General features: G+C 56.3%; 1 long non-coding RNA gene and 1 pseudogene across 1 annotated transcript; both read right to left on the bottom strand.

The window, feature by feature from the left end:
• Nucleotides 1-1431: 1431 nt before the first annotated feature.
• Nucleotides 1432-3405, bottom strand: LOC149914111 (uncharacterized; annotated as a pseudogene).
• Nucleotides 3406-4720: 1315 nt separating this feature from the next.
• On the bottom strand, nt 4721-10172 carry LOC149914110 (uncharacterized). Its single transcript, XR_016460656.1, has 7 exons — nt 9814-10172; nt 8167-8326; nt 7649-7786; nt 7320-7516; nt 6887-7010; nt 6686-6779; nt 4721-6406 (listed from the first exon to the last, which is right to left on the bottom strand). It is a non-coding gene; the product is annotated as an uncharacterized LOC149914110 (long non-coding RNA).
• Nucleotides 10173-10255: the final 83 nt, after the last annotated feature.

Raw genomic sequence — 10255 nt, 5'->3', positions numbered from 1 at the left:
GAAATGGACCTGGGGTTATTGGTTGACACTCTGCTGAACACGAGCCAGCAGTGTGCCCAGGTGGACAAGAAGACCAACGGCATCCTGGCCTGTATCAGAAACGGTGCTGCCAGCAGTGCAAGGAAGTGATTGTCCCTCTGCACTCAGCTCTGGTGAGGCTGCAGCTCGAGTGCTGTGCTCAGTTCTGGGCCCCTCACTGCAAGAAGGGTCTCAGGGAGACTTCACTGCCCTCCGTAACTCCTGAGGGAGGCTGTGGTGAGCTGGGGGTTGGTCTCTTCTCTCCTGTAACAGTGATAGGATGAGAGGGAATGGCCTCAAGTTGCACCATGGGAGATTCAGGCTGGATGTTAGGAAATATTACTGCTCCAACAGAGTGGTTGGGCACTGCAATGGGCTGCTCTGGCAGTGGTGGAGTCACCGACCCTGGAGGTGTTCAAGGAACATTGAGACGTTGTGTTGAGGGACATGGATTAGTGAGAGCTATTGGTGATTTCAACCTCAGTGACTGTGTGATTCTGTGATTCTGGATGGGGGATTGAGAGGGGACGTTGGGGGGGGACGAGGATCAGAATGGCGGAATAGGAGGGGTGGGATGGGGGAAGGGGAGGAGGAAAGGGACCCTGGGGGTCAGAATGGGGATGAGGGGGGAACTGAGGGGGGCAGTGAGGTGGGGGGTGGAGGAGGACTGCAGGGATCAGAATGGGGAACTGTAGGGAGGAGGGGGCTCCAATAGTCAGATGGGAGGGGGACCACAGAGGAGGGTGTGACCCTGGGGTCACAAAGAGGGACTGGGGAGGTTGTGTCTGAACCACTGGGGGGGGGACACAGCACCTCCTGCCACCAAGCAGAGGTTCTGAGCGACACAGAAGCCCCACGGGGCCAAAGCAGAGCTGCATGCGGCCCCCGGCTCCCTTAAGCCCAGTCCCCTCCTCGGTGCCCCCCCCAAACACCCACCTGTAGAAGCTGAGGCGGCGCATACTCCCCATCTGGAGTACTGCCTCCACGTCTAGGGCCCTCAGTACAAGGAAGGCAGAGAGCTGTTGGAGAGGGTCCAGAGGAGACCCTCAAAGATCATCAGAGGGCTGGAGCACCTCCCCTACAAAGACAGGCTGAGGGAGCTGGGTTTGTTCAGTTTGGAGAAAAGAAGGCTGCGGGATGAGCTCATCGCAGCCTTTCAGGACCTAAAGGGAGCCTAGAAACAGGAGGGGAGACAGCTCTTTGAAAGGGTAGATAACAGCAGCACAAGGGGAAATGGTTTGAAGTTGAGGCAGGGAAGACTGAGGTTGGATGTCAGGGGGAAGTTGTTTGCTGTGAGTGGTGAGGTGCTGGAACAGCTGCCCAGAGAGGCTGTGGATGCCCTGTCCATCCCTGCAGCTGTTCAAGGCCAGGCTGGATGGGGCCCTGGGCAGCCTGAGCTGGTATTAAATGTGGAGGTGGATGCCCTGCCTGTGGTGGGAAGGTGACAGAGATGATCCTTGAGATCCATTTCAACCTGGGTCATTCTGTGTGATTCTGTGATTCTGTCCTGGTTCTATCAGTGCTCCATGCCATCCTGCAGGCTGTTGTGCAGAGCGCAGTGCTGTGGAGCTGTGCTTCCAAGCTCTGTGCTCTCCAGCACTCTCATGTGAGTTCCGCCTCTCCCAGGAATCTCCTGTTCCAAGGAACCTCCACTGCTCCCTTGCTCTGTGTGCGCATATGTGTGCAGAACCACACACCGACGTGCAAAGACTTCCCCGTGCACATACCTGTGCATTCACACACCTGCAAGCACATCCTTACACAGCCCTGTGTGCACACTCCATCCATTTGCGTGCAAATGTGAGCAGAACCACACAGCCACGTGCAAAGACCTTGATGCACACACCCACGTTCATGTACACACATGTGCAAACCCACCCCACTGCACACCCACATGCATGAAGACACGAGCGCAGCTCCAGCCTTGCACACAGACACGTGCTGTGCACACTCTGATGTTCAACACCATCTCTGCACACCCCGTATGCACACATACCTGCACTCACAGCTCTATGACCAAATGCCGATTGCATGGCACAGCCAACATGCAGACGGTGGGAAATGTCAGAAGGAAAGATGTCCTGTTATGCTAATTCAATCTCCTCTCTTTAATGAGGGCACTGGGGCACAGCTGTAGCCTCATCTTGAGATGTGGGTTGCTACAGGATTCCTCGTTTGGACGCAGCGGGGTTAACCAGGAGCCACAGTCTGAGGGACACTCCTCATGTGCTCTGGAGATGGAAGTTATGCCAGGAGCAAAGAAAAGACTTTCACAGACAGCACAGGGGAGGAGTTCCTGGGCCAGGCAGTGACATGCAGAGCAGTGTCCACTGCCCTGGGATCTGCGTGTGTCCCGTTCCGCAGCAATGCAGAAGGGCTCAGGGTGCTGCACTGTGGCACAGCTCACTGAGGACACTGGGTTCAGCAGCACCAGGTGGTCTACTGGGGTCCTGGACTTGTGACGGAGGTCCTGCCAGGGACTGTGGGGGTCTGCGAGATCCAAGGGATGACCCAAGGGGGTTAGGGAGGTCCGAAGGAGGAAATAGGGGGGATCTAGGGGAGCCCAGAGCAGGGATAAGGGGTGCTGCTGGGGACTATGGGGCTCTGTGAGGTCCCAGGCTGGCTGTGGGGGAGGTGCACCAGGTCTGAGGAGCTCCTGGAGGAGTTATGGGGCTCTGTGGCGGGGGGTGGGGGATATACGCCCATGGGATGGATATGACAACAGAGCCTGCAGGAGCACAGTGCTGTCCAGGAGAAGGCAGGATGTGCGCTGCAGGTGGGACACTGGGATAGGGGGACACAGAAGGAAGGTGGGGATGTGAGGAGTGGTTTGAGGTAAAAAGGGGGTTGTGGGGCAGTGTTGGAGTGGATTTACTTCTTCCTGAGAGGGGACTGGGGGTCCCTGTGGCCCAAAGGTGGGGCCATGAGCCATTACCCCACACGAGCCATAACCCAAAATGACTACATAACCCTGTACGTGCGTGACCCCATGGCTGCACCTGACCCACGGCCCTGTGTGAACCATAGCCCCACACCACCCTGTGACTCCCTGACCCTGCCTGCCCCCATCACGCTGCGACCCGCTGCCATGTGGCCCCAGAACTCTGGGATCCCTGCCCCCACCTCACCCCCACCATCTAACTCCATGTGACCCGTAACTCCATGACACCCCATCTAACCCTACCATCCCATCTGGCCCCATCACTGTGAGCCGGAACCCCATCTGACCCAACGTCACCCCACAACTCTGTGACCCTGCAGGACCCCCACGTGACCCACTACCCCGTGTCCTCACCCCATGTGGCCATAGAACCAGCTGTGTGTGGGGAAAAGGCATCTCCGCCTCGGGGTGGCGCTGCCCCAGAGCTGCCCCAAAGAAGACATGGGCTGGGCTGCAGCCCTACGTCTCGGTTTGGAGAGCTGGGAACTGGCCGAAGGGGCCAGAAGAAGGACGTGAATGCTTCTGTAGGGAAATGCCTGTTGCAAGGTTTGGTGGGCAGGAAGCTTCTGTTTCTCTAAGTGGACGGGAACAGAACAAACCGATCCCACTGCGACTGGGGAAGGGACTGGAGCCAGGCTGATGGCAAGGAGGGATGCTTGAACCAGGAATGGAGCTGGGATGGACTGAAGCAGATCAACTCCTGAATGGGGACGTGGGAGAAGAAGTCCAAGTCAGCTGCAGAATGAACACAGAATTCCTTACAAAAAGGCGTCCCAGATTGGGTCAGTTGGAGCAGTAGGGACAGTGGTAAAGAAATTTGGAACAGTTGCTGCAACGACCCCGAGAAATGGACAAAGAACTCTGACAGCAGCGCAGCACAGGGAGGAAGGATTGCATGGTGGTGTAGAAGAAGGATGGAGAACATCAGCGGTGGAATTCCCCTTTTCCGTAGCGGTCACCCGCTGCTACGGGACTCTGCAAGAAGAAGCTGCAGCCTGCCGTGGTCAGCATGGCTGTGTGTGGCAGCTGTGTGCTGCTGGAAATCATCTGACCTCTTACGGTTTGAAGAGTGGCAGAGAAAGTATTCTAACGTCTGCAGGGATAGCACAAGGTAGGATCAGAGTGACAGAGTGCTGTTGCTCAGCAGACAGATGCTGAGCAGAGCACAGCAGGGCCAGGACATTCTGACCAGGGTCAGGTGAAGACTGCACACGAGATAAGGCACGGGTGCAGGACGGAGCCTGAGACACAGCAAATGCAACAGCTGTAAGAAATCCTGCCTGCCTGTCTGCATAGAAAAGCACACAATAACCCAAAAGGAACAGGTTGGCCGTAGACCTCATCTGGAAAAACAGCAGAGCAGATGCGTGGCGTAGACTGTGAGCCTGCAGTCCCCAGCCAAGAGGGAACAGGCAAGCAGGGACTGCCACAGGAGGAGAGCTGCAGGAGCAGAAGGAACTCACGCAGCAGCTGCGCCTTTTGTCCCTCACCACGAGGAGGGAGAGTGCAGTAATGCCATAGCAATAACGGACGAGCTTTGCTGCTGCACCGAGAGCTGTGCCTGACGGAACGGCAGTGATGAGAGCGTTTCTCGCACACCCCGCAGGCACCGGGGGGATCTGCTGGGATGTGGGGAAGCCCTGCAAAGTTGTGGGACGGCTAAAGAACACCTATGGGAGGACCCCAAAGGGGCACTTTGGGGCAGCTATGGGGCAGAGCCACACCAAGGAGCTGCCTTTACCCAACACACAGCTGGTGGTGGAACTGCTGCTGGCCACGGGCTGTGGGCAGCGATGGGGCTGTTCTGGGGTGCTCTAGGATGGCTCTGGGGCAGCTATGGGACACACCCACAGCTCAGTGGGGCTGACGTAGCCCCACACGGAGCTGGCGGTGAATCTGCTCCAATCATGAAACCTCTCCCAGAGCCCCCCACTGCCCTTTTGAACCCCATCTTGCCCAGCAAGACGTGGGCAAGGTGAGGGTCAGGGGACGTTACAGGCAGCTGATCCACAGCGGCCCCAGAGCCACCCTATAGTACCCCCTGAACAACCCAAGAACAGACCCATCACTGTCCACAGCCTCATCTGCGGTTATGGTGCTCACAGGGTTATAGGTCATGTGGAGCCTTGGGGTCACGCCAAGTGATAAGGGGTTATGGGGGGTTATGGATCAGGGCTCCACCTTTGGGCCACAGGGAACCCCAACCCCCTCTGAGGAAGAAATCAAGAAATGCACTCCAACACCGCCCCTCATCCCCCATTCTCACCCCAAACCCCTCCCCACGTGCCCCCAGACCCCCTACGTCCCCATGCCACCCCACGTCCCCACAGCCACAAGTCCCACCTTTACCTCACGCGTTACCTTCTCCTGCGCAGCATTCCGCTCCTGCAGCCTGTGGCCCATATCCCCACATCCCCTCATGTCCCTCCCATGTTCCTGTGCCTCCATATCCCCAATGCCCCCCACATCACTTTCACCCACATCTGTGCCCTACACCTGCTTCAGCTCCGCAGCAGTCACCCCAGCCCCAGCACCGTACGGTTGTATGGGACCTGGAAGGAAAAGGGGGTGAGGAGTGGCCCCAGGTGGGCTACTGGGGTCCTGGACTTGTGATGGAGGTCCTGCCAGGGACTGTGGGGGTCTGTGAGATCCAAGGGATGACCCGAGGGGGTTAGGGAGGTCAGAAGGAGGAAATAGGGGGGATCTAGGGGAGCCCAGAGCAGGGATAAGGGGTGCTGCTGGGGACTATGGGGCTCTGTGAGGTCCCAGGCTGGCTGTGGGGGAGGTGCACCAGGTCTGAGGAGCTCCTGGAGCAGTTATGGGGCTCTGTGGCGGGGTGTGGGGGATATACGCCCATGGGATGGATATGACAACAGAGCCTGCAGGTGCAGGGGGAGAGGAGGGGCCTGGTATTGGTGTCAGGGGTGCTGTCAGGGAGTGTGGTTTTCTGTGAGTTCGGTAAAGAGCCCTGGAGGTGTTAAGGGAGGTCTGAGGGAGGAAATAAGGGGGTTCAGTGGTAGTTCAGTGGGCGATATGGGGTGCTGCTGGGGACTATGGAGGTTTGTGAGGTTTTTGGCCAGCAATGAGGGAGGAGTACCAGGTCTGAGGAGGTCAGTAAGGGGCTCTGGGCTGTCTGGGGGGTTGTGGGGTGCCTACGGGGTCGTGCTGGGGAAATACTGAGGGAGCTATTGGGGCTCTGAGGAAATTGCGGGTGGTCTGTTACGGGAAGGTAAAGGATTAGCTTGGGGGAAGCAAGGAGCAGCCTGGGGGATGGAAGGGACACCTACGAGAATGCAAGAGGAATCCGGGCTGAGGCAAGGGGACAGGTAGGGGAAGAACAGGGGAACGTCCCAGTAACTGAGTTCTTCTGTTAAATCCACGTCTTCTGCTTCCTGACGTAGCTGCAAAGCTGCCAGAGGAGCTGCAGTCCTGCTGCCCATCTCCTGCCTGTGTCAGAAAAAGCTGCATGTTAGTGGGGTGCAACTGCCATTAAAATGCTGACTCCATAATTGCAGTCACAAAACCATCACCTTCACTATCTGTTACAGGCAGACAACCATGGCTTTGTACAGGAACCACTTGTACAGACCAAGGGAACACCTTCACTGCCTTAGGACGTGAGTTACAGAGGAAGAGCCCCAAAGCCATCCTAAGGCTATCAAGCCACTGACTTTGGAAGCTAAACACACCCTCTACTTCAAGAATTAGCTAGACAAATCAGTGCACCTTGCTGCTGGAGAGGGCTGTGCTGCATCTTCTGCTGCCATCCTTGAGCTGTCATCGCGCTGCCCATCCACAGTGCACTTTGAGGGGCAGCAACCTTGCAAGAAAGAACAGAGAGCAGAGAGTTCTGCCTTGCATTTCCTGCTGGAACACAGAGATGAGCCATACAGCCCTCGCTCTCTGAACGCACACCTCTTCTCTTACCAGCTTTCCATTCCTGCACAACACTGTTCAAACCCTTCCTCTATCTCTCCCTTCAAAACACAATGCGCAGCCTCTCCCCAGCGACGAGCTCCAGGCTGTTTAATGCCTGTGCCATCATCGGGACCTGCAGAACAAACCTTGGGGTTAAAAGGTTTGATTAGACAAGCACTCTGTCTGGCAGAATTCACCATCTTAAACACTTCAAAGAAGCGACTTCTTGAAAGCCCTGAATCTGTGTGACACATCAGGAGATGCTGAACTAAATCCGCAGCCTTCTCAAAAATGGAAGGGCTCTTCAGAACCAGCTGGAGGGGGAACACAGAGGTCTGACATCTTTGAACAAAACCAGGGCCACAGACACTGAGACATACAAACACAGGGAAATCCTGCATGCACGCAGATCAAATGGCATTACAGATCAACACTGCTTTACCTCGTCCACACCAACAGGCTCTGCAGTGCCCCAAACGTCTGTCAGTGGCAGTCTGTGAGGAACGGCCCTGCAGAACACGCAGAGTCACGCGGGGTCTCCTCCTCCTGCTCCTCCAGACGCCGCATTCCTTCCTCTGCCACACAGAGCTCAGCTGCTGCTGCTGCAGGCAGTGCTTCCCGTGTCTGCCCAGCCTAAAGCTATCAGACAGCGTTAGCGGATGCCTGGTGCTCACATACAAGCACAAGTGCTGGTGGAAAATCACCGCAAAGCACAGATGGAGTGGCTGGTACCCTGCAGTGAGCAAAGGCTGAGATGCACAATGTCCTCACCTGCTTGCTTCTTGGAAGTGGAGGATCAACAGCAGCTCCTCTTGTGATTAAGTCCTCCAAAAACCTTCTTCTTTCTTCCTGATCAGGAGACTGGATAGTGAAACCTTCTCCAAAGTCATTATTAAACAATTTCCGTACCTGAAGCCCAAGGAGAAAACATGTTTCAGATTTAAGGCCACAAAACAACCCTACTCTATTCCAATACAACTCCAATTCTGATTTAAGTTTCATGACTGGCATTTCAGCCACCCTGTTATGGATAGGTTAAAGCCAAGGGGAAGGGGGAGGGGGGCAGGGGAGCCTTCTAGCCCAACATCCCCTTATAGCCCACCCTATCACCTTATGGCCCCACACAGCCCAAGATCAGCTCTATAGCCCCTCCATAGCCTCTCACAGTCCCCTATATCCCCACCACATCTCCCTCTGTCCCATATCCCCCTATACCCCCAACATAGCTCACATACAAGCAGAAGTGCTGATGGAAAATCACCGCAAAGCACAGACTGAATGGCTGGTACCTTGCAGTGAGCAAAGGCTGAGATGCACCTCACTGCTTGCTTGTTGGAAGTGGACGTTCAGCAGCAACTCTACTCATAATTAAGTCCTCCAAAAATCTTCTTGATCAGGAGACTGGATAGTGAAACCTTCTTCAAAGTCATTATTAAACAATATCTGTACCTGAAGCCCAAGGAGAAAACACGTTTCAGATTTAAGACCACAAAACAATCCTACTCTATTCCAATACAACTCCAATTCTGATTTAAGTTTCATGACTGGCATTTCAGCCACCCTGTTATGGATAGGTTAAAGCCAAGGGGAAGGGAGGGAGAGGGGGGGCAGGGGAGCCTTCTAGCCCAACATCCCCTTATAGCCCACCCTATAGCCCTCCATCACCCTAGGGTCCCACACAGTCACTTCTGGAACCACGTCTTCCATTCACCCCCTATAGGCCCACATCTCCCTATATTCCCCCATTGCCCCTCTCAGCCCCTCTACGTCCCCCCCACAACCCCTTATTGTATAACAACCCTCACTATAGACCCTCCCCAGACCACTATTATCCTACAGACCCTCCCACAGCCCACCACAACCCCCTATAGTTCCATTAACCCTTTAAAGGGAGGGGGGAGCCTTCTAGCCCCACAACCCTTATAGCCCACCCTATAGCCCCCTATCACCCTATGACCCCACACAGCCCCTTATAGAACCATATCCCCCATGCACCCCCTAGAGTGACATATCACCCTATAGTCCTCCTAAAGCCCATCCACTGCCCCTTATAGTCCCATATCCCACTAGAACTCTCCTACAGCCTTCCCACTACCCCTTATAGGCTCCCCACAGAACTGTATAACTTCCCCAATAGCTCCATATAGCCCCCCAACATCGGAACTATATCCCCCCTCCAGAGCCCCCCAGTCTTCTATATCCCCCCATATCCCCTTATAATCCATCTATAGTCCCCCCATTTTCCTATAGCCCCATATCTCCCTATAGCCACAATAAAGCCCCCTATACTCCCATATCCCCCTATAACACTTTTATAGCCCATCCAGAGCCCCTTATGATCTCCCCGCAGAACTGTGTAGCTCCCCAAATAGCCCTCTACAGCCCCATGTCCCCCCAGCTCCCTATAGCCTCATAGCACCCTATATCCCCCTAGAGCCCCAAAACGCTCCCTAAAGCCCCCCAGTGCCTTATAGCCCCATATCCCCTTATATCCCCCGCATAGTCCCCTCTTCTCCCATATATCCCCTATACCTCTTCTATAGTCCCCACAGCTTTCTATAGCCCAAATTTCCCCTGTAGCCACAATAAAGCACCCTATAGCCCCACATACCCCTATATCCACCCCCGAAGGCCCCCCAGAGCCCTATAGCCCCATACCCTCCTATAACCCACGCAGCCCTATATCCCTCTCCAGCCCCCCTAAAGCACCCTATAGCACCCAATAGCCCCCCCAACCCCATATTCCCCAACATTCCCCTCACAGCTACCTACACCCCACATCCCCCGATATCTCCCCACATCCCCCTACACCCCACATTACCCTATACCCCCCTCCCATACCCCATATTACCCCACAGCCCCTCTGCAGCCCCCACAGCCCCTAAACTCCCACATCCCCCCGTATCTCCCAAACCGCCCCCGTACCCACAGCCCACCTCAGCCCCGGGGGGCACCGGGAGCAGCGCTGGAGGGCTCGGAGGCATTAGGGTCGTGCTGCCGGATGCGGGCAGCAGCGCTGAGGCGGTTGGGGCCCCGAGTCCTTCAGCCGTCCCAAATCCCCGCATCCCACGGCAGAGGGAAGGGCGGGGCGGCTGGGACCGCGCGCGGTTCCTCTCCTCTCCCCGGCCCGGAGCCGTTCTCCCGCACACCTCCGGCGCCGCTTTCCTCAGCACCGCTCCCGTCGTGCCGCGGTTCCGTCTCGGTGCTGCCCGGACAGCTCCGGCGCGCTGCGGCTGCGGATGCGGCTGCGGGGCCGTCGGTGTCTGAGAGGAAAGGCGGTCAGGTCCGAGCCGGAAGCAACGGCCGCTCCCGCGCTCTGCGCCTCAGCCAATCGGAGCTGGCGGCGCTGCCGCCGACCAATCAGACAGAGATCAGAGG

The sequence above is a fragment of the Phasianus colchicus genome, chromosome 31 (assembly GCF_987193195.1).
Source record: "Phasianus colchicus chromosome 31, bPhaCol1.hap1.1, whole genome shotgun sequence".
In the NCBI taxonomy this organism is placed as follows: domain Eukaryota; kingdom Metazoa; phylum Chordata; class Aves; order Galliformes; family Phasianidae; genus Phasianus; species Phasianus colchicus.
This window is presented reverse-complemented; position numbering and strand designations above follow the sequence as displayed.